Consider the following 23470-nt stretch of genomic DNA (forward strand, 5'->3'; position numbering starts at 1 on the left):
TCTTTTTTTAATCCCCAGACACACATCTTACTTTCCTTGCATACAAAATTATTTTCTTTATTATTTTCAGTAGCCTTAATTACATTTATTAAAATTTTTCTCTTAGAAACCGTAATTTCTAATGAAAACTAAGTAGTAAGCAATTTGTGAACTGTTACACCAGTATTCTTTAGGTTGGCAAATTTATAAATACATTTTATAATTTCCAGAAATGTGTGCTTTTTCATAGTACAACCATTCAATAAAGCACAAATCATGTTTACTAGCAGACCTGAATTTATCGTTAGTTTCTCTGTAATTAAACAAAAGTAAATAAACCAATGTTCAGTACTTAATGTTTCATTGTTTTATCTTGTTTGGAAATGATCTAGATATTCAACAAATTTAACAATGTATCATTTAACTTAGCAAAACTTTATAAAGTTTCAGGTTATGAAAGATTTTGGAAGCTATTTAAAAGTTTACCTACAAAGCTTTTATCTTATTTACATCTATTTAATTTACTTGTTCTTAATAATTGTGTTTAGATTACCCACAAAGCATCATGAGGCATTAGATAAAGTCAATGATTATTTGAAATTTTTTTTCTTTTGGCGAATTTTGCAACGGAGATATAGCATGAACATACTTGACTTTCAGTAAATATAGGCAGAATAAAAGTTTTACATTTAATGCTGATAACTCTAAATATATGTCTATTTTAATTAAACTAACAACTTCTATTAGCTTTTTAATACTGAATATTTTCCCGGATCATGTAAACAAGAAAAACATTTGGGTTAGTTTCTCTTCCTGAGTTTTAGAATGCCCAAGTTTTACAAATGCTTGACTTCAAACCAACTAAAAGAGCTCTTTAGCAAATTAATTTAAGCAATACCACCTGGAAGTAGAGAAAATGCCTCATATTTACAACATATATGGTCACACACTCAGATAGAAACAAAATCTTAGAGCTTTTATTTTTGCTAATATTTGTGAAGAGGACAGAAAGACCCAATTTTTAAATACCTCCCTCGATTTTTTTTTTCCCTGATGAAAAACTCTCTTTAAATTTGTATTTCAAAGAATGGCCCTTAGGTCCTAAGGAAGATGGGGGAAGGAGATTTACATCACAAAAGCACAGAATAAGTGTCCAAGTTCTCTCGGAGGTGGAGATTGGGAGCATATCTGCTTATTATCAGAGGTGCTGGAGTCTGACCACGAGAGCCATTTTAGCCGTTTTTATTATAAAAAGCCTTCCTCCCTCCCTTCTTTCCTTCAGCCTCAGGTGATGGTGGGCTGTATTTACCTTTCAAAGACATGATAATATTTATAATTTCAAGGGACAGAGAAATAAAAATGTTTTTTCCCCTCAAATTTCAGGGTAATTGCTATCAAAAATTTACCTTTTTTTTTTTTTAAGTACAGGGAATTTTGTTCTGATATTGTATTTATATCTACCAACATATTGAGAGGAATAGGTGAGTTTTGGGGATTAGTAAAAATGGGTGGGCTTTGACTTTTATTTTTAGAGTTGCATTTCTGGTTTTGAGAGATTTGTAAGACAAAGACAGTTGTTTCTAATTCTCCCAAAGAACTGGATTACAGCCTGAATATCAAGGGACTGGCCTGCTTTTTAAACTAAATTTGCTTCTTTATATCAGGGGGATTTTTAAGTAAAATGAGAATCAAAAGACCTATGCCTTTGTAAAGTCTGTATAAAGCATTTCAACAAAAGCCTCTTTTCTGGGTACACAATTAAACCTTGCTTCTATTAGTCCTAGAATATTAGCCTTTTGAGATCATTTGTAGGAGGGCCTCAGAGAAATTTTGGTTCTGTTTCCTCTGGGAAGGGAGGTTATGAATAGTCATCAACTAATTCCTCTCTAAATTTGTTAGGATTTTCTGGAGGGAAAAAAAAAGCCTTTGTAATTTAAAAGGTCTGCTGCTGTCCAGGCGAAAGAATTTTTCTCCAGTGAGAGATCGAGGACATACCTGTAAAGGACATGGCACAGGAATGCCTAAAGCTGGCAGATCCTGATTATAGAGCCCCGGGAGGTAGAAACAAAGCCAGCCTCACTGCCAGTCTTGGGTGCTTTTATTAAGTTAATTTCCTGGCATTCAGCATTTACATAAGCAACTTGCATACTTTGAACCTAGAGAATAGGCTGGATGCTCCCTGTGCACTTTGTAGGGAAAGGGAAGTTGAAACAGGCAGATTTTAGGAAAATTTGCATTGGATGTGGACATTTATTTTTGTCTTAAATCTAATTTCTATTCTTTTATCAAAGGAATCCCTAAGGCCAGCTGTTACACTAATAAGACAATTGAGAATTCTATAAAGAATATTTTTCTTTTAAATATAGCCAATTTAAAGGATCTGTCATCTGGCCATTGAGGAGTAGGGTCTATTAATAGCAACTCAAAGCTATAAGCCTTTTAATGGCTTAACCAAAGACACAAGAGGCATTCAAAGAAGGCATAGATGATGCAGCCCCCGTATCCGAAAGTTTACTCCCAAGATTAGTCTAAGCAAGAAAAGGTCTTCACTGCACAGGCAGTAAGGATGGTGTACTGAAAATGGTGTCTCTGGTCTCCCATGAAATCATAAGACACCTCCAGTCACAGACCGCTAATCTGTCATAAGCAATGAAGGTTGAGAAGACAAAGGTTCCTATGGTCTAGAACTTCTCATGAGGAACACCACTGAGAGGTCGCCAGGCCTAGGATGAAAGGTGGGGGAGAGAGAGAGTCAGAGTTAGATTCCCCCAGTCTTTTCGACTGGCCACCAAGGTGTACCCTGGTAAGTACACCCTCCAGATGATGGAGACCAAAGAGAATATTCTCATTGGTCACAAAGCCAAGCTCTTAGGACATAGAACAAGACAAAAGGAAAAATCTTATATGCACCTTAACAGCTTTAGTTAAAGCTTTGGGTCTCTTGTGATATGGAAATATTGGGGTTCAAGCAAATGGTCAAGAAAGAATTCTTGAGAATATCTTCAGTGCGAAAAGGTGGTTTTATTAAAGCACAGGGACTGGACCCATGCACAGAAAGAGCTGCACTGGGGTGGTGAGAAGTGGCCAATTGTGTACTTTTAAAATGGGGGGCGGGGTTAGGGACAGCACGAACCTCCAAGGTATTCTGGAAACAAGGTTTCCAGAACCCTGAGTGAACTAGCTATTGTTGGAAAGGTCATTTATTACTGTTTAGTAAAAACTCAGTCACAAGACCCTTCAGATGTATTTGAGTGGGCCATATGCTTGGAGGATGATTGCTAACATATATCTTGGGGGGTAGAGATAAAGTTTCCAAAGGAATTTCTATATGTTTAAAGTAGACTCACAGGATCCTGGGGGGGGGGGGGGGGCGGTGTCGGGGTAAGATTTCCAAAGTGTCAACATTGAGGCAGCTGAGCTCCCAGAGGAAGGTCGTCACTCTGCCTGTTTCAAGGACTTGTCAATGGGCTGTAAGTAGTAAGGAAATTTAAATTTTCTTTTGCCTTTGTTTCCCACATCATCCCCCCCGGAATAATTTTGACCCTTAAATCTTTGAGGTTGCTAAGGGTGGAAGGTGTTATCTTCTATAACTTCTTCCTGATGAATAGGGGTGTGGAGATGTCCCTACCTGTGGGTCAACACTGGTCAGTTGGGGGCATAATGTATAGGAGTTATGAAAGGCAGAGGTAGCTGAATTCAAGGGAGACCACATGTATGGATCTTCCGAAGTGGAAAGGAGCATCTGTTAGCTTGAGGTTATGGCAGTAAAGGAGTCTTGGCACCAGGTGGAGAGACATGGGAGAAAACAGCAAAACATAATTAGAATAACAAAAAGAAAAAAGAAGCCCCAATAAAAGCCCTTTGGTAGTTGACAAAAATCCTCTTCAGTCCAGGAGTTCAACCAATCATTTAAGGAAAGAGTGGGGTCGTTTAAAGTGCCAATTTGAATATTCATGTCATTAGAAACCCAGAAATGTTTTTGTGATAATCTGGAATGTATACCCAGCATTCTCTTTTTATGATAGCACAACTTCCACCTTGTGCAGCAGTTAAAACATCTAATGCTATTCTAGTTTGTAAAACTGCTTTACGCATTTGTGTTACTTCAGTATTTAATAGGGAAATGCTATTCTGAGTGTCATTTAGGGCTTTGACTATGTACTTATTAAGAGCTTCTGTGTGCCAAACGACATTCTCCAGTACCAAATAGGGAACAAAGATGGATGCTAGGTGGTCATACCAATGAGACACAGAACATCTCTGCCGTTGTTTTAAATTTGGAAGGTTGGCTGAGTTCGTAATGGTTTTAATAATGTTCCTATGCATCCAGGCAAAACCCAAGAGTACAGTGGCCTATCCAGCCTGGAGGAAGCCATGGCCACGAGACAGAGCCATATAGCCATTGGGTCCCATTAGGAGCCAGCCATCTAATTCTGGACCTCCTTGAATGGCAATCAGGATATCAAAGGCTATTTGGTTTTGGAGGGCCACCTTTCCAAAAGATTGTGGATGCCAGGCCCAATGTAAATAGTAATTTTTAAGGCCTGAGCTATTTGCTGAGTTATTTGTGCAATAAAAGATGGTCCATTGTCACTTTACAGGGACCGAGGGAGTCCAAATCTATGGACAATTTCTCTTAGCAAAGTTTTTGTCACCTCAGTGGTCTTTTCTGTTTTATAAGGAAAGGTCTCTATCCATCCAGTAAAGGTGTTTACATAAACAAGTACTTATAGGCTTTCCAAGGTGGCATTTGCATAAAATCTACTTGCCAGTCCTCTCCAGGATATGTCCTCCGCCTTTGGACTGGCCCTAAAAGAGGGCCTGGGCCAGTCGCACCCTCTGGATTTGCTTGTGCACAGACAACACGTGATTGCAGACCTGTTTAATGGTAGTGGTTAAGCTAATTCCATCACAGGTGTTTTTAACCATTTGTTCCAGGGCCTTCTTACCCAAATGGGTAGCCTGTTGTAAACCCTGTATTACCTTCCATCGGTTATTTGTGGGTATAAAGGTTAAGAAGCCAGTCCTGTGCATTTTGTGAATATCCTCGTTTCTGAGCTATGTGAACTTCTTGGTCTGAATAGACAGGAGTTATGGACTTTATTGGAGTTAAGACTGGTATTAAGACTTAATATTTGTTTATTTTGTACTGCCTGCTTGGCTGCACGGCCTGCCAAATTGTTGCCTTTAGATTCTAAGGTCATATCCTTTTGATGTCCTTTGAGGGGAATTACAGCTACCTCCTTAGGTAGGTGTATAGCCTCAAGAAGAGTCATAATTTCAGGCCCATATTTGATTGGGAAATTATGGCTTGATAATAATTCCCCTTCCTTCCAAATTGCTCCATGGGCCTGTAGGACTAGGAAGGCATATTTAGAGTTAGTATTTTTTTTTAAGATTTTACTTATTTATGTGACAGAGAGACAGCCAGCGAGAGAGGGAACACAAGCAGGGGGAGTGGGAGAGGAAGAAGCAGGCTTCTAGCAGAGGAGCCTGATGTGGGGCTCGATCCCAGAATGCTGGGATCACGCCCTGAGCCAAAGGCAGACACTTAACGACTATGCCGCCCAGGCGCCCCTAGAGTTAGTATAGATATTAATTTCGAGGCCCTTTGCTAATCGTAAAGCATGAGCAAGCATTATTAACGCTGCTTTTTGGGCAGACACATGTGCTGGGAGGGCTTTGGCCTCCACGGTCTGAATTAGACTGACTTATAGCATACCCAGCTTTTCTTTTCCCCTTTTCCATGAAACCACTGCCATCAGTAAATCAACTGTCACCTGCATGTTCAATAGGGGAATCTTTTAAATTTGGTCTGCTAGAATAAACAAGATCAATAATCTCTGAGCAGTCATGTTCTAACACGGAAATACGATGGTTGGGCCTGGGCATAAGAGTAGCTGACATGTTTTAAGTATTATTTCAGGTGTATCTAAGAGCATAGCCTGGTATTTAATGAGTCAGCCTCCTGTCATCCATTGGTGGCTTTTGGTCTCTAAGACACTGTGGACCTGATGTGGAGTCATCACTGTCAGGGACTGTCCCATAATAAGTTTTGAGGCTTCTTCCACCAGGAGGGCTGTTGTATGCTTGGCTAAAGCCTCTATTTGCAGTTTTATATCAATAGAGGTAGTTCCTAGGACAAGTATGGCCAAGGGATAAAACCATCAAGAAGCCCTCTTTGAGGTCTAGCCTTAACAATATCCTAATTAAGACAAATCACTGGCAAGTGGGAGAAGACTTGTCTCAGGAGATAAGGGCATCCCCAAGTGCATCATCCAATCCAGTCATAAGGAAAGTGGCATCATCCATTATCTCCCCAAGTTCATAGTTAACCCCATGGTGTGGGGTACACTGTGGCTTTTAGGGAATGATATTGTCATTCCAGCCATACAGAATTGGTCAAGTTGCTAGTTGAGTCATACAATTGTTGGGAATCAATCCCATTTTCCAGCTGTTCAAATAATCATATGCCCCTGAGGTCTTGTCATTATCCCCACAGAATAACAAGCATGAAGATTGTCTATACATGAGCTATTGTGGCAATTTCTCTGAAGTTTACCTCAAGTTGTCTAGCTTAGGCAAATAGCAATCAAAGACAATCAGAACTTCAATTTAACATCCACAAAGGTGTGTTATTGAAACATAATTCTTTCTCTCTATAATCACCCCTAATTCCAGAGATAGCCAAATCAAGACTAATTCGTTTGAAAAACAAGACCAATTTTAACAGACATGACCTAATTATTTACATAACAAGACTATTTACATAGCAAGAATAGCAATTGGCCATATAGATCATTCAAAATCGTCTTTGCTGGAACTTTTCATAAGGAATCTAGATTGAACTTTTAGTAGCCTCTCAAGGCCAGAAGCCAAGCCAAATAGTTGCCATTAAACATGCCTGCAATACCTGTAGATTTGGGTGAATTCCTCTTCTGGAGGTCCCCAAAGTGTCCTGAGATTCCTGCACCTGCCAGGAAGTGACATTCTTTACTCACCTGGTAAGGCTGCTGGGAACTCTGTAAGCAAGGTATCAGGCCAACATTTCTAAGGGGCTTTATGGCTCCAGGTTTCATAAAGTCAACCTCAATTTTTTAAAGCTGTCTAGTCATATCTGCGTCTATGCATGTCTCTCTCAAATATGACATTCCAGTTAAAGCCTTGGTAATAACCAATGTTTCCAATGGTGTCTGGTTACAAGGAGAACAGATTCTTATTGAACTTATGCAAATGACTATGATTGCCATGGAAGAAAGAATACTTACTGAGACTTTTTGAATTTCAGAGGATTCGGGTAGAGAGAAAAGTTAAATTCCTCAATGTGTTCACAAAGGAATATTATATCATATTTTTCTAAGTCATAGATATCTTAAGAGAAAGTTTCCTTAATCTGGAAGAACATTAGAGAATCAGCAATATTTTAAACAAGAATCACAAAAACTATAACCATATTTCTCAATTCATTTAGTCCTATGTTACTAATTCTTATTTAGTTTGAATGCAGGTTTTAGTTCTGGAAATTCTTACCCATTTCAGTTTTATGATCTTAAAGATATCGAATACCTGTATTTGTCCTAAAAGTCCTTTTTATGAATCTCCTTGAAGATGAAACATGTTTTATAAGAACATCAGAACACTTATAAATGACAAAAACTCAGATATGGACATTGTTAATGATGTGATATGAGAGTTCATTCTGATGCAATTGACAAGCAAATACAGTTATTTCTGCGACACAGAAAACTTCAATAATCAGAATATTGAGTGATGACCTCTACCAGAATGTAACATACCAAATAAACAAGCCTAATTAGTCTGAGACTTCATTTATGATTTAAATCTTGGGGAAGTTTTTAAAACCTTAAAAGTTTTAAAGCACATGCCTAAATAGGATTATAGACCATCAAAGACCTGATAAAGACAAAACATAGAAACTGGTTTTTCTGGACAGAGAGAAAACAACTTTGTTTACATTTTCTTATCAAGAGCAGACAAACAATCCAAGAAAACTTGTCTTTTTAACAGAGAGAAAGCAGAATTTCAATCTTACACCAGTGTATTTTTTAAAAGGATTTTATTTATTTGTTTGTTTCAGAGACAGAGAGAGAGAGAGAGAGCAAGCTTGAGAGTGTGGGGGAGGGGAAGGAGGAAAAGAGAATCCCAAGCAGACTCCACCCCTAGTGTGGAGTCTGACAGGGAACTCAATCCCACCACCCCAAGACCATGACCTGAGCTTAAACCAAGAGTCAGACGCTTAACCAACTTAGCCAGCTAGGTGCAGCGCCAGTGTATTTTAAAAATCCATTCATTTCAACTTTAGTCTGTCCTGACCACACTTAAAATTCCTTCCTAAAGATTTCCCTTCACAAACGTTCTACAACTTTCCTTTGCATTCAGATTTGTCCCAAATAATTTCTCTTAAACCAGTCTCAGGACAAAATTACCTTCTTTTACCATCAAAAAAAAAAATGTATCCCCATTCCTTACATCGTTCTTATACACACAGAGTTGCTTCCCTTATTTCCATCAGTCTTAATTACATTGAGCAGAATTTTAACTGTTAAACCTTAGTAACTAATTGTGAACCATTACACCAGAATTCTTTAGAGGGCAAATTTACAGATACATTTAAGAACAAAGCGGGCTTTCCAACAGACCCAAATATCCTTAGCTTCTCTGCAATAAGAAGTCAAAAGCAGATAAACTTTATGTTTAGTAATCAATGCCTTAGCACTTTCTCCCATTTGGAAAAGACCTAGATGTCCAATGAATTCAATCCCAATTGAACAAACAAAACTCTAAAGCTTCAGGTTACCAAAGATTTTGAACACTATTTTAACAATTACCCATGAAAACTTTGAGACAGACGAAATGAGCTATCTATTGTCTTAAGTCATGTTTTTGCTAACATACTGCAACAGAGAAAACATGAGCTTATTTGGCCTTTAGTAAACCTTAGTAGAATAAAAGTTTTATTTTTTTATTTTTATTTTTTTTAAAGATTTTATTTATTTATTCGACAGAGATAGAGACAGCCAGAGAGAGAGGGAACACAAGCAGGGGGAGTGGCAGAGGAAGAAGCAGGCTCATAGCAGAGGAGCCTGATGTGGGGCTCGATCCCATAACGCCGGGATCATGCCCTGAGCCAAAGGCAGAAGCTTAACCGCCGTGCCACCCAGGCACCCCAATAAAAGTTTTATACTTAATGCTGAAGACCTATCTTAAACCAACAGACATAAATTAGTTTAAATACCAAATTCTGTTCCACCCGGGTCCACTTAAAAGTTAATCAATTTTATCCCCACTGTCAATTTTTACCTGGGACACTGGTGGGGAAATCTGAAGTGGGCGGTGTTAAGTCCAAGGGGGTGCTCTTCGCTCCTTGACAGCGAGGGGAGGAGGAGGAGCCAATGATGCCAGAGGCACTGAGGATGATATAGGAACCAGTTATACAGGCCGTACCCAAGGTGCTGCAGAAATAGGAGGAGGAGGGGGAGGCGGAAGATGCCAGACGCTGCCAGAAGGCAGAGAAAGATCGTTCCCAGCTCTAAGCCTCATTAGCTGACAGACGAGCAGATGTCATGTTTTTAGTTTTTTCTTCCCCCCACCAAAGTGGAAATATCCAGTCCTTGTTGGGCTGGAGAAGTCAGGGCATTTCCCTGAAACAAAGGGAGTTTTGGCAGCTGCTTGGGAATATTCCTTAAAGTCCTCATCCTGAGGTAGACTAACCACAGTTGGCTCCAACTATAGCCATTAGCCCAGGAAATGAATGAGGGAGAAACCCTCACATCTATTAGGAGGAGGAACAGTGAGAGATGGTCAGTGTCCCCTTCATCAGGGATGGCCTGTTTTCTCCAGCAACCTGGGTTCTATCAGGAGGAGGCCTATTTAGATAATTATCATCCAAGATATCAGAAGGGAGTTTACTGACTTGGTTACTGACTAAACATGTTCTGGAAGAGGCTATTAGGTCCAGGTCCTGATTTAGAGCCATCAAGGCTTGGACCTAAGTTACCTCTGTCCATTTCCCTGTTTCCTGCAGAAGAGATCTAACTGATTGATCCTACTGAGGCCATGCACTGTTACAGGACATCAGTCCTTTCTTAAATTTTATAATCCAAATAGTTTCCAGTGGGCTCAAAAGCATTCTGAGGGAGAGTCCTTGGGAACTGAAGAAGAGAAAAGGTCCATTACCAAGAAAATCCCCACCTCCAGCTGGTATCCCACACAGGATATGTCAGAGGGTCCTGGTATCAAAGTGACCTGAGGCGTCCCTCAAGTGAGATAGCTATGATCACTGCCTTGAAGGCCCTGTAGGAAGGATGCTAGTGTCCCCCTGCTTCCCCATTGCATTCTAGACTGCAAAATGGGTGCCAGTGTATGGACCAAGATACCGTGCCTTGCCTTGCCATGAAGAACCCACCATTTTTAACCCATGGAAAACATTAGAAAAGTTTTACAAGGGGAAACTACCCAAATTTGTAATTTAAGTAGTTATTAGAGGACATTGATGTAAACCAGTAAAGATAGAAATCCATCATGGTCTAAGCGACACTCCAACACATGTAGACTTTTCCAGCCAGTTTCCCTAGGAAATGGTCCCTGTTTGGGTTTTAATTCAATCAGTTGCTGATTTTGGACAGCTCTGAGTGGAAGTCTCACAGCCTGAAGTGACTAGACCAGAGATGTGAAGGGGATCACATTAGACCATTGAGAAGGAACATCAAATGGGAGTCTTAAAGATCGGCAGCCATCCTGGTGACTTAGTTGGCTGTCCTGTGCCCAACACACACACAGCTTTGTATAAGGACAGGAATAAAGAGAGGGCATCAAGTTTCTGGGGCTTATTACCATTCCGACCATGGTACTAACTTTCAGCCAAAAGGCAGTCTTTCTCCTCCCCATAGAGTAGCCACAGACTAGAGGATTGCAGCATGAACAACTGACATGAAAGTATTCCAATAAGACTGTACTCCTTAAAAAGCCCTTGAAATGAAAGTAAAGGAAAAGAAGAGAATGTACTCACCAAGTTTGCACCGAAGCTCGGAGTCCAGATGAGAAGACTCGAGCCACATGTTTGGGCACCAAAATGATGTGGAAGTGTTGGGGTTCAGAGCAAATGGTCAAGAAAGAATTCTTGAGAATATCTTCAGTGCGAAAAGGTGGTTTTATTAAAGCACAGGGACTGGACCCATGCACAGAAAGAGCTGCACTGGGGTGGTGAGAAGTGGCCAATCGTATACTTTTAAATTGGGAGGGGGTTAGGGACAGCACAAACCTCCAAGGTATTTTGGAAACAAGGTTTCCAGGACCCTGAGTGAACTAGCTATTGTTGGAAAGGTCATTTATTACTGTTTAGTAAAAACTCAGTCATAAGACCCTTCAGATGTATTTGAGTGGGCCATATGCTTGGAGGATGATGGCTAACATATATCTTGGGGGATAGAGATAAATTTTCCAAAGGAATTTCTATATGTTTAAAGTAGACTCACAGGATCCTGGGGGGTGGGGAGGGTGTCAGGCTAAGATTTCCAAAGTGTCAACACTGAGGCAGCTGAGCTCCCAGAGGAAGGTCACTCTGCCTGTTTCAAGGACTTGTCAATGGGCTGTAAGTAGTAAGGAAATTTAATTTTTCTTTTTTTTTTTTTTTAAGATTTTATTTATGTATTTGACAGAGAGAGAGACAGCCAGCGAGAGAGGGAACACAAACAGGGGGAGTGGGAGAGGAAGAAGCAGGCTCCCAGCGGAGGAACCTGATGTGGGCTCGATCCCAGAACGCCAGGATCACGCCCGGAGCCAAAGGCAGGTGCTTAATGACTGAGCCACCCAGGCGCCCCGGAAATTTAATTTTTCTTTTGCCTTTGTTTCCCTTTCTTTTTTTTTTTTTTTTAAGATTTTATTTATTTATTTGTCAGAGAGAGAGAGAGCAAAGGCAGGGGGAGTGGCAGGCAGAGGGAGAAGCAGGCTCCCCACTGAGCAAGGAGCCTGATGTGGGACTCTATCACAGGACCCTGCGATCAGGACCTGAGCCGAAGGCAGGCACTTAACTGACTGAGCCACCCAGGCATCCCTGGCCTTTGCTTCCTGCATCATTTTGGAGCCACACTAATACCTAGGAGGTATGTGCCACAGGTTTGGGGACTGTGTGCTGTTTTACTGTGTAGTACATTGCAGGGAAGTTGGTGGGCAACCTAGGCTCAACCTAACACATTCCATGACAAAAGACACAACGGACACAGACAAAGAAAAACAAAGACCATCTCTGGAAAGAAATGGATCAGTAACCAAAGAGTAATCTAGCATATTTACCAGAGTTGCTAGACCCAAGGAACTAGTTCCACAAATATTTTCTCCTGCTAATCTAAATTTAGAAAGAGGGAAAAAGGACTCTCACCACTCTCACTCCACTGGACTCTGTGGATAGAGATACTGGGAGACTGACATGGTAAGAAATCTTACCTTCTGCCAGCTGTATGTCAGATGTCCCAGGATCTTTGAGCAGCAGCCGTGTCTGGGGCAAGCGGTATCCAGTGAGTTAAAGTATCCTGTTGACTACGTCAACTGCTGGGGAGGGAGAATTTCCTCTGCACTTCAAGGTCCTTGTGCTGGACTAAGAATCAAATCAACATGGGACAGATTAACAGGAGAAAATCAAATTTACTTTCAGACATACAGTGAATCCACATAGACATGAAATTCCAAAGACAGTGAGGCAACATGAGGCTTATAAGCTAAGGAGATGGGCAGGGGTCTGAGGATACAAAGGGAGAAAGACCATTAGCAGGAAGGTGAAAGGAGATGTTTGGAAAACAAAGATTGCCCTGTTATGCAGATAAGGTAAAGAGGAATCTCCTTTATAGCTCTCATCCTGGTATAAGCAGGCAGTTGGGGGGGAGATAAAGAGCTTTTCCTGAATCTGCTGGGTTTGGATTGCTTTTAACTCAAAATAATATTCATGCCAAGGTGGCCTATCTTGGATGGCTGCCTTTGGCCTCCCCAGGATGTAAAGAAGGAAATAGGCTGTCCCATGTGGGGGACGGGCAAGTAGGCAAGGCCTTAGAGGCAAGGTTAACCTTGATCCATTTTGAAACAAGAACAGGAATACTCCAGGCAAATGAGGAAGGGTAAGTGTGAGTGCTGAGTTGGGTTCCAGGAGTGTGTGTGGGAGAGGGGAGGGCTGGTTTGTAGAACATTCCAAGCAGAGGAAGCTGTGGGAGAACATAAAAGGAGGTGTGAAAGAGAAAGGCATGTTTGGGAAACTGCAAACAATTCCATATGGCAGGATCACTAAATTTAAGGGGTGAGGTTACATGGTTAGAAATCTGCCTAGAGAAGTAAGCAGGAATCTCATCTTTGAGGGCCTTGAATATCTACGGCTGGAATCTGTAGTTGTGGCCATTCACTTCCAGACTTGGAACCTCTGCACCCTGGGGTCCCCACCCCTATTCCAGAACTCTGCCTGTTTACTGGCCTTTTGTCTTCCCTCTTGCCTTGTGTCAAAGATTCTGGGTCCCCTGCACTCCTTGGGCTCATCAATCCAGCCTCCCTTCTTCCATCAACATTTCGCTCCTTCTGCATGCTATGCCAGAGCCTCTGGAGGTTTCTGGCCTTCTGGAGCTATGCTCAACAATGTTACTGGGCTCCCCTAAACTGCTAGATTTTTCTACCTTGACTTCTACTGGTTGGTTCTGTTTATATTTACCTGACTTCTCAGTAGCCTCTCTTTCTTGCCCCAAAGCATCTTCCCTAGGATTCTGTCCATTTATATTCTCTGGGCTTTCTTCCTTCTTCTCTGACTGCTTCTTCTCAGTGTTCTTTATAGGCTTCCCTTCTCTTTTGGATTCCTTGAACGTTGGAGTTGGCCTTGATTCTTTTCTCACTCTTTCTTCTCTCTCTTCCCTATGGGGTTTCCCTCACTCCAATGGCCCCAATTATTATCTTTGTGTCAATGAAACTTAAAAATCTCTATCTCCTGTGCAACATTGTCTCCTGTGTCAGGTGGCGTAACCAACTGCTTACTCAACCTTGTTCCTTTTTAATGCCTCCTAAACACCTCAAATTCAACGGCCTAAAACTGACCTGATTTTTTAAAAACAGCTTTTTTGAAGTATAATTAATATACCAGAAAATTATCTTGTGGTAAGTGTACAATTCAGCAGTTTTTAATAAATTTGCAAAGTTGGGAAACCATCACCACAAGAGAATTTTAGGACATTTCCCTCACCCCAGAAAGATCCCTCTTACCCATTTACAATTATTCCCTGTTGCCATCCCCAGCCCCAGGCAGCCAATAATCCACTTTCTGTCTTGCATATTAGTGGAGTTACATAACATGATCTTTTGTGTCTGACTTCTTTGACTTTAGCATAATGTTTTTGAGCTTCACCCATATCGTAGCATGTATCCATACTTGTTCCTTTTCATTACCAAATCATATTTCATTGTATGGATATACCATATTTTGTTTAACCATTTACCAATACACAGACATTTGGAATTTCCACTTTTTGGCTATTACGAACAGTGTTGCTATAAACATTGGTGTGGAAGGCTTTGTCTAGACATGTTTTTGTTTCTCTTGGGTATATAACCAGGAGTGCTTTGCTGGGTCATATGGAACATATATGTTTCACTTTTTAAGAAACTGCTAAACTGTTCTCCAATGACCTTGCTATTTTTATTCATCATCTCCTAGGGATTTCTTTCTTTCTTTCTTTCTTTCTTTCTTTCTTTCTTTCTTTCTTTCTTTCTTTCTCTTTCTTTCTTTCTTTCTTTCTTTCTTTCTTTTCTTTCTTTTTTCCTTCCTTCCTTCCTTCCTTCCTTCCTTCCTTCCTTCCTTCCTTCCTTCCTTCCTTCCATCCATCCTTCCTTCCTTCCTCTTTCTTTCTTTCTTTCTTTCTTTCTTTCTTTCTTTCTTTTCTTTCTTTTTTCCTTCCTTCCTTCCTTCCTTCCTTCCTTCCTTCCTTCCTTCCTTCCTTCCTCTTTCTTTCTTTCTTTCTTTCTTTCTTTCTTTCTTTCTTTCTTTCTTTCTTCTTTCAAGATTTTATTTTATTTATTTGACAGAGAGAGACAGCAAGAGAGGGAACACAAGCAAGGGGAGTGTGAGAGGGGAAAGCAGGCTTCCTGCTGAGCAGGGAACCCAACGCAGGGCTCCACCCCAGGACCCTGGGATCATGACCCGGACTGAAGGCAGACACCTAACAGCTGAGCCGCCCAGGCGCCCCCTCCTAGGGATTTCTATTTCAATTAATGGCTACACCATTCACCCAATGAATACTCCAGAAACTTGGAACTCTTTTTCTACTCCTCCTTCTCCATATCCCATTACTCATCAAGTCTAGTCAATTCTACTTCCCAAGTATCTCTAGACCAGTCTCCCAATCTTGGCCTTCACTATGACTGTCCTAACTCAGGCCACTGTTATTTTCTGCTTTAGGAATCTCCTCATTCTTCTGCCTATCTCACCTTCTCTAATCCATTCATTCAAAAAAAAAAAAAGGTTGTGAAACATTTGATGTGTGCAAAAAATATATGAACCATAAATAAAGTATAATAATAGAGTGAAAGCCTTATGGGCCTACCATCCAACATAACCATTGCTGACACTTGACCATTGCCAACACTGCAGATATGCCCTGTGGGCTCTACTCCATCCAATTCTTCTTCAGTGGTTCCCTATTGTTCTTAGGATAAAGTCCAAACTCACTATTTTAGGTTTGTAAGTTCTTCGTAAGTTTTGAAATCCTTTCCCAGGGACTACTTACCCACCCACCCCCATTCTTTTCCTTCAGATTCTTCCGTTCAGAATCACCCTCCCTGCTCTTCCTTGGACCAGGTGACACTGGGCATTTCTCTTATCACAGCTCCCATCACTTGGTATTCACAGTTGTTCATTTGCTGGTTTTTCCCAACACCTAGCTCTGGGACAGCAGAGGCCTGGTCTGTCTCTCCAGTGTATCTCCAGTGTTTAGCATGGTGCTTGGTTCTCAGAAAGCATTTTTTGAGTATTTAAAGGAAAGTGATTTGCATACATCCAGATAAAGATGTCTGGTAGGTATCTGGAGCTCAAGAGAAAGGTCTAGGCTAAAGATACAGATTTGGGAAAATTAAATCTTGTCAGTTAAAATCGAAACTGTAGGAGTAAATGAGATAGGGACCAGGATGAAGGGTACAAGGGGGGGATAGGACACTAACATTTATGGGTCAGGCAGAAGAGGAGAACCAGTGAAGGAGGGCAAGAAGGAGCAGGAAGCAGGATGACCTGAGAAAACAGGGAACCCAGGGCGGAGGAGGGGGTGTTGTCTCAATGAGAAGGGAGAGGTTATGGCCTTGAAGCTTTGTGAGGTCAAGGAGGATGATAAAGTGACAGGAATACATTGGGTCTTGCGTATAGGAGTCCCTGGAGACTGTGTCAGAGGGTTCTGAGGAGCTAAAGCCAGAAGAGAGTAAAGGGACACGAAGAAATGCAATGCTTAGTGTGAGCCTGGGGATACTTTTGAGGAGTTTGCGAAGTATGCAGATCTGAAGGAAGGTTCCAGTTGTTAGGATAGCAATGAGTTAAGCTTTCATTCAAATGTTTTTGAGCATTTTTTTTTCTGTGCGGGACACTGTGTTAGGCTGAGCATATGTTCAGCTTGTGGGAAAGATCCAAGAGTCCACAGACAGGTATGATTTACACGACTCTGGAAAAGGGGACTCCAGGACGTACCCTGAGGGTGGATATTGAACCCTTGTCTTCCACTTGCAAATTCAGTGAGCTCCTCAGCCTAAGGTGTTTCTTTCCTTTGGGTTTTGGGAGGCAGATGGGTGTGGCAGTCCCGTTCATCCATGTCTCTTGGGGGAGCGGAAGGAAGAAGGTGGGGAGAAAAACTCCTTAAGGTCTCCTTTTCCTCAGGCTTGACTACAATATGTACCTCTCACTGTCATTTCTGCTTTGTCCTGCTCCCTCCTGATCTTTGTATAGTCACACATGGAAGGCAAGAAAGTCTTTCCTGGGTTGGTTGAATTTTCCATTCTCTATCTGACCCGGAGGGTTCGGGAAGTTCGAGGGCTTGGAAACCGCCCCGGGGGAAAATGACCTCATAGGAATGGAATGAGTTTTTAGGTTTAGGATGCTAAGCGTTTTAACAAGCTTCTGCCAGCAGAGGGAGCCCCAGGGTTGGGAGAGAAAGATCCGACCGCAGGTTTAAAATGCGAAGGGGACTCGGTTTCTGACAATATTTTTAGCCGTCCAGAGGTATTTATGGGTTAAGTTCAGATGACACAGGGGATGAAAGAGGGAGGGAGGGAGGAAGATAGACTCATAATACACTGACATATACCCAGAAACAGTTACACACACACACACACACACACACACACACACACACACACATCACATATCCCGCCCCCTCACCCCTCCCTAGACGCACTCACAATTTCGGCTCCAGTCCAGTAGTTCCTGAACCTTTGCTGTGCAACTGAATCATCTGGGGGAACTAAGGGCAGATTTCCAGGCCCCCTCAAGGCCGGTGGAATCCGAACCGGCAAGGGCAGGACCTAGGCATCTGTATTTTTACAAAGCTCCCCAGGCGATTCTGAAGTGAATGTGGACAGACTGGTGAGCTGCTCTGGGTAATTAGGTAAATACTTTAACTATAGCTTGTTCGAGACTTAATTTAATGGCTCCAGGCATCAACATGTTGACTGTTAGCTAGAATGTGTTCCGGGGGAGACGGCTGTTAGGACTGAGCCATTTCTTTCTTATTTTCCTTTTTAATAATTTTTATGCTTATTAATATAATACAAGAGGAAGGCTTAAAAAGTCACATGGCACCAAACGGGTTATAATGAATAACAGCAATCCTTGTTCCTCCCTTCCCCGTGCCCTAGTCTCATTCAAAGGCAATCACTGGTTTAAATCTTATTTTTTTCCCCTCTGGGAATCAACTCCATATTTTTAAATAATATCCTTTTATTGCTGTTTCTTGATTTTGCAATTTTAGAAATTATGTATTTGATTACCTACTAAGGAACATTAGGACTTTGCTTTTTCTTACAATGCTCCCAGACGCTCATTTCCTTCCTTTTAGTTTCCTAATACCTAGCACATTTTTAATTAAATCAATAGTCGGTGTTTATATTATTATGACCAATTGTTTACAGCACAGCAGGATAATGTACCGTGATTGCATTTCTTTTCTTCTGCTCTCCCCTTCCCTCCCGGGAGTTAATAATCGCCTCATTTTTGTTTGCTTACTGAGTCATCCATATTCTCCAATTCCTCTGACAAGAGCTATACGACGCAGATAAATTGGTCAATTTCATGGGAGAATCTGATGTTTTTCTTTGGAGACATCCCTCCTTGGAGCCCCAGGTCGTTCTTTTTCAGTCTGGACTGGGAGCTTGATAGACTGTTATCTGGGACATTCCCTTTGCCATCCACCTGGGAACTCTTGGCTCAATTCCTTACGAATGGGAGGGAAATGTTTTTGACACCTTGGAGGCAGGTGTGATATTTCACATTAAACATCTTTATGTAGCATGAATCCATCAGACCCTGGCCAGGTAAACCCCAGTGAGGCAGCTCTGTCTGCTTGTTTTTAATTTATATTCCCCTTGACTCAGTTTGTCTGGGGTAAGGATTTCTAGACTGAAGGTGATTTTCTCTTGGAATTGGAAGACTCGGTGGTACTGCCTTTCAGTTTCTAGCACCAGTGTTGTTACGGAGAAGTCCAGTTGCTCTCTGGATTTCTAAGCCTTGTGAACTGTTTTTCTCTCTTTAGAACTTTGGGGATCCCTTTATTCTAGAGTTGTAACATTTCTAATAACGTTCTTTGCAGAGAGGTTTTTTTTTTTTTCATTCATTGTTTTGAGCACCCAGTGGATCTTTTCAATGTAGAAATTCAAATCTTTCATCATGGGAAAATTTGGAGAAATTATCTTTTTGATTAATGTATTCCCCTCCACCTTCTCTTGTTCTCTTCTTGGAATTCTTATTAGACGAGGTCAGAGATCCTGGACTGATCCTGTAGGTTTCTTATTGTTTTTGTCCTGTCTTTCATCTCTTTCCCTTTTTGTCCTACTTTCTGGAAAATTCTGTCAATTTAACTTCCAGTGCTTCATTTTAATTTTTAAATTTCTGGTTGTAGTTTTATTTTAAAAAGCTCTTTCTTGGGATGCCTGGGTGGCACAGTTGGTTAAAGTGTCCAGCTCTTGGTTTTTACTCAGGTTGTGATCTCAGGATTGTGGGATCACGCCCTGCATGGGGCTTCTCACTCAGCGTGGAGTCTGCTTGTGATTCTTACTCCCTCTCCCCTACCTCTCCCCTCCCACTCTCTCTAAAATAAATAAATCTTAAAAAAAAAAAAAAAAAGCTCTTTCTTGTTCTCTAGTATTTTTTTTTTTTTTTAAACAGTGGCTTCCCGATCTTTATTCATGGATGCACTGTCTTCCCTTATTTCTGGGGAGATTTTAATGTTGCCATGGCTGTTGTTGTTAGTGATTTCCTCTGCTCTCTGGATTACCTATGTTGGAGTCTCTGTCTTCAATGCCAGAGGCTTTCATTCCATGCTTAGTGATCCTTGGAGTCCATTCCTTGGCTGTTGGAAGCTTTGGGTGTAGGGCAGGGCTTGCCAATTGCTGGATTCTACTGTAGGATAATCCAGAGAGTGCTTGGCAGTTTCATTGAGGAACCCCCAAACGTCAGTGTCTGTGGTTTTCCTTGTTTTGGTTGGGCACTTTCTACAAGGAGGCATCTTCTTTTCTTCTGCCCTAGTGTAGGCTTGAGTAGGGTAAATGGAGAGGGGGGTAAGCTGAACTGTTCCTGGTCCGGGAGCTGAGCCAGGATGAGGGGCTGGGGAATCTCATCTTTCAGTGCTGAATCTTTGTCTAATCCTTCTGTTTCTAGCTCCATGCCTAACCCCACCCTGTGCTGTGCTGTGCCCGGTGTCCCTGAGCTTGGTGCCTCTTGGGCCAGTGTCCCCAGAAAATCAACTTTCCTTTTTCACCGGGGGGGGGGGGCAGGAGAGGGAGTCTGGAGTGTCTCCTATTCCCCCCTCCCCATGCTCTGGTCCCTGACACGCTCCTGTGCTCTTTGGCCTCTTGTGGGCTTCCCATCATGGGCCCTTTGGCTTCAGCAGTCTCCGCTTTGCTAAGTCACTTATCACTCATCCACCCACTTTTCATCTTCCAAAGGGTGTTGACATCTCTCATCTGCCGTTGTTTCTATTCCTGTTCTCTCTGTCCTTGTGGTTTATAGCATGTAAATTCTTCTACTGTGATCAGTGTATTTTGTCAGGAAGCAGAAGTTAATGTTTGTTCAACTGCCACGTTTATTTAATTAATTAATTTATTTAAAGATTTTATTTATTTATTTGACAGAGAGAGAGACAGCCAGCGAGAGAGGGAACACAAGCAGGGGGAGTGGGAGAGGAAGAAGCAGGCTTCCAGCAGAGGAGCCCGATGCGGGGCTCGATCCCAGGACCCTGGGATCACGTCCTGAGCTGAAGGCAGACACTTAACGACTGAGCCACCCAGGTGCCCCTCAACTGCCACGTTTAACCCTACACAACTCTTTTGAGTAGCTGGTCAGGCTTGATATGATGGGAAGCTTATAATAGTGACATCTTCTATTCCCCCCCCAAGTTATTTGAGAGTCAAGTGCATGGAAATGAGCAGTTTATTAAATCATTTTAATGGAAGAAAATGAGGGGAAATTTTCATTTGTTCATCCATTTTTCTCCCCAAACATTTATTGAGCACTAACATATGTCCAGACTGTGCTAGGTGCCAGAATATAAAACCTGATCAATATTTGGTATCTTCCTTTGAAGAAATTGTAGTTAATTATAAGGAAGGTAGGCCAGTAAATCCAAGCTCACAATAGCGTAATAATATGCTATCCCAGGGTTGTGCAAAGGGTGCTGTGGGAATACAGAGTAGGGTGTCCACGTCAGTCCAGGATGGTGGGAAAGGCTTCTGGGAGGTGGTGGCCCTGAAGCTAAGTTTTGAAGGAGAAATACAAGTTACGGAGATGAAGAAGATGGGAGAAGGGCATCCCAAACAGAGGGAGCTGCATGTGTTCAGGCAAGGAGTCTAGAAATAGCATGACATGTCAGAGGAACCTCAAGTAGATTGAAATGGCTGGAGCAAGGGTCCACGCTGGGGAGTGGCCCGAGTAAGAGTGTAATGGTCACTGAACTATAAATATCTACGTTAGCCCAGAGCATGATCCTGGGCCGACCGATGAGAGATGCAGAAATAATAATATCTATTCCTTCTGTTAATTTGAGCCAATTTTTAAAACGTTATTTGTAAAATGAGGATACTATGAAATTACATAAAGATATAAAGTATGCAAAATGCTGGCTCAGTGGCAGAAATTTAAAATATTCTAGTTGTCTGCAGACAAACCTGCCTTAAATCTTCCTACTCTCTCTCTCTCTAGTCACTTAACAGTTATAAAAGAGATTCTGGAAAAGCTTAACTATTAGGAAAATCTTTCCTGGGGCACCTGGGGGGCTCAGTCGTTAAGCGTCTGCCTTCGGCTCAGGGCGTGATCCCGGCGGTCTGGGGTCGAGCCCCACATCAGGCTTCTCCGCTAGGAGCCTGCTTCTTCCTCTCCCACTCCCCCTGCTTGTGTTCCCTCTCTCGCTGGCTGTCTCTATCTCTGTCAAATGAATAAATAAAATCTTAAAAAAAAAAAAAAAAAGAAAATCTTTCCCTCTTTCCATTTCTGCCAGGCAGGGATTACTTGAGCGTCTTTTAACTGAATATTTTTTTCGATCAGCAGATGCAGTGTTTATGAGTTCTTGGGTGTCTGGGGCAACTTCCTGTAAAGCCTGGTGGTTTTTTGCAGGGCCCTTAGGGGAGACCAAGAGAAATGAATTCCAGTTTCCTCTCCACCGCTAACATATATGTGACCTTGGACAAGGCCCTTTCCCAGTCTTGGCTCCAACCCCCTCACCCGGCAAACAAGAGGAATCAAATTAGGTTACCTTTAAGATTTATTCCAGCACAGAAATTAGATGCAGGGAGCTTTCAGCTGTACTGATACTAGTATAAAGAGCGAGGTAGGAGTTTTGGATTTTACTTTCATATCATCTATTTGTCATATCATATGATATTTTCATTTATCATGAAGAGCGAAAGGCAATGCCTTTCCAATCTTGGCAAGCAGGCAGAAGTGAGGTTCTTTCATCGCTCCTTACCTCTCCCACCCTCCCACCCTTTCAGCTTCTGACTGATTTACTCACACAAACCCCAAAGAGAAATGCTGGCACTAAAAAAAAGAAAAAACACACAAAACCCCCAAAAACTTCAAATGTGCCCTTCTGAATTGTTACACACTCCTGGAAAAGTTGGGGGAGCTGGGACTCTTAAAAGCCAACTGTTGTGAAAACACATCATCCTTGTGTAGAGTCGCTTTCCAAAGCACGAGTCCAGCTATCTTAATCCCTCCGAGTGGTACTGGATCGGCAAACGACGACCTTCTGGATGGTACTGTCTCTCGATGGCAAGTGAAGGTTTGGGTAAATGGTGGGGGTGGGGAATGGCATTTCCTGTTCCTGTCGGGTTTCTTTAACTGACCTAAAAGAAGCGCCTTTGAATTCTCCTTGAACAGGCCCTTTTAAGCCTCAGAGGGTCAGTATCCTGAGCAGTCAGGCTGGACTGGGGCTAAGGAAGAGATGAGCGGCACATGAAGAATTTTGATTGACAGCTTTCGGCCTCCCGTGGTCCATTGAACAAGACTACTTGCGATACAGTGAGCCTTGTTTGAGGCTCCAGGTTTCAATACTAATAATGTTGAAGGGGCTGATGACTGGCTGCAGCATGCAGATACCAGAGTTCCCAGCAATTCCCAAGATACAGCCTGGGGTTTGTGCACTGTCATCGGTTTAAAGCCAATTTTTAAAGAAATGCTTACGACCTGCAATCTTTGCACGATTTTAAAAGAACAGGCAGACCTTTTAAAACTATTTTTGCAACTTTTTGTTCCAACTTAACTTTCTCTCCCAAAATGATCAGAACGCTCCCGGTGCCAGTAACAGACGTCTTGTCCCATCTGCGTCTTATCATATCTTCCCTCCTACACATTGCAAATCTCATCGGGCATTTTTTTGTTTTTTTTTTTTTTTGACCAGCATTTGACATTGAAATCCCTCTTCAGCCCAGACCTCCAGTTTATTCCAGTAGATGCATTATTTCAATAGCGGTTTTCTGAGGACCTACTATGTACTAGGCCCCGACACATATGGTGATCTATTATATATAATATGATTTTTAAAAGCCTTACCTTGAGGTTTCAACCAAATTTGACTTCTTTTTATTGATCTCCTGTTTCCTTTTGCTTCTTTTCTCCCTTTTCCTCCTCCTCTGCCTTCCCTTCTGTTTCATCTCTCTCTTTCCCTGCGGTTTCCCACTCTTTGGGGAGGGGCAGGATTTCCTGCTCCGAAGTTGGTTGGTTTCTGGGAGGAGCCAGAAGACCTGCTTCGGGCCTGGAACCAGC

General features: G+C 41.9%; 1 protein-coding gene and 1 long non-coding RNA gene across 3 annotated transcripts in view; one reads left to right on the forward strand and one right to left on the reverse strand.

The window, feature by feature from the left end:
* Positions 1-579: 579 nt before the first annotated feature.
* On the reverse strand, positions 580-23412 carry LOC123001588 (uncharacterized). Of its 2 annotated transcripts, none has more exons than XR_006410627.3 (3): positions 23258-23410; positions 12442-12592; positions 580-6952 (listed from the first exon to the last, which is right to left on the reverse strand). It is a non-coding gene; the product is annotated as an uncharacterized LOC123001588 (long non-coding RNA). The 2 variants fall into 2 exon arrangements; XR_008960259.1 differs by lacking the exon at positions 580-6952 and adding an exon at positions 9307-9407 and having other exon boundaries at positions 23258-23412.
* The window catches only part of LAMB3 (laminin subunit beta 3), a 73039-nt gene continuing 67016 nt past the window's right edge, over positions 17448-23470 (forward strand). The window contains exon 1 of the mRNA XM_057314762.1: positions 17448-17603. The gene's annotated coding sequence lies outside the window, so the exon portion shown is untranslated. The remainder of the gene's footprint in view (positions 17604-23470) is intronic.

Source organism: Ursus arctos, unplaced genomic scaffold, assembly GCF_023065955.2.
Source record: "Ursus arctos isolate Adak ecotype North America unplaced genomic scaffold, UrsArc2.0 scaffold_2, whole genome shotgun sequence".
Taxonomy (NCBI): domain Eukaryota; kingdom Metazoa; phylum Chordata; class Mammalia; order Carnivora; family Ursidae; genus Ursus; species Ursus arctos.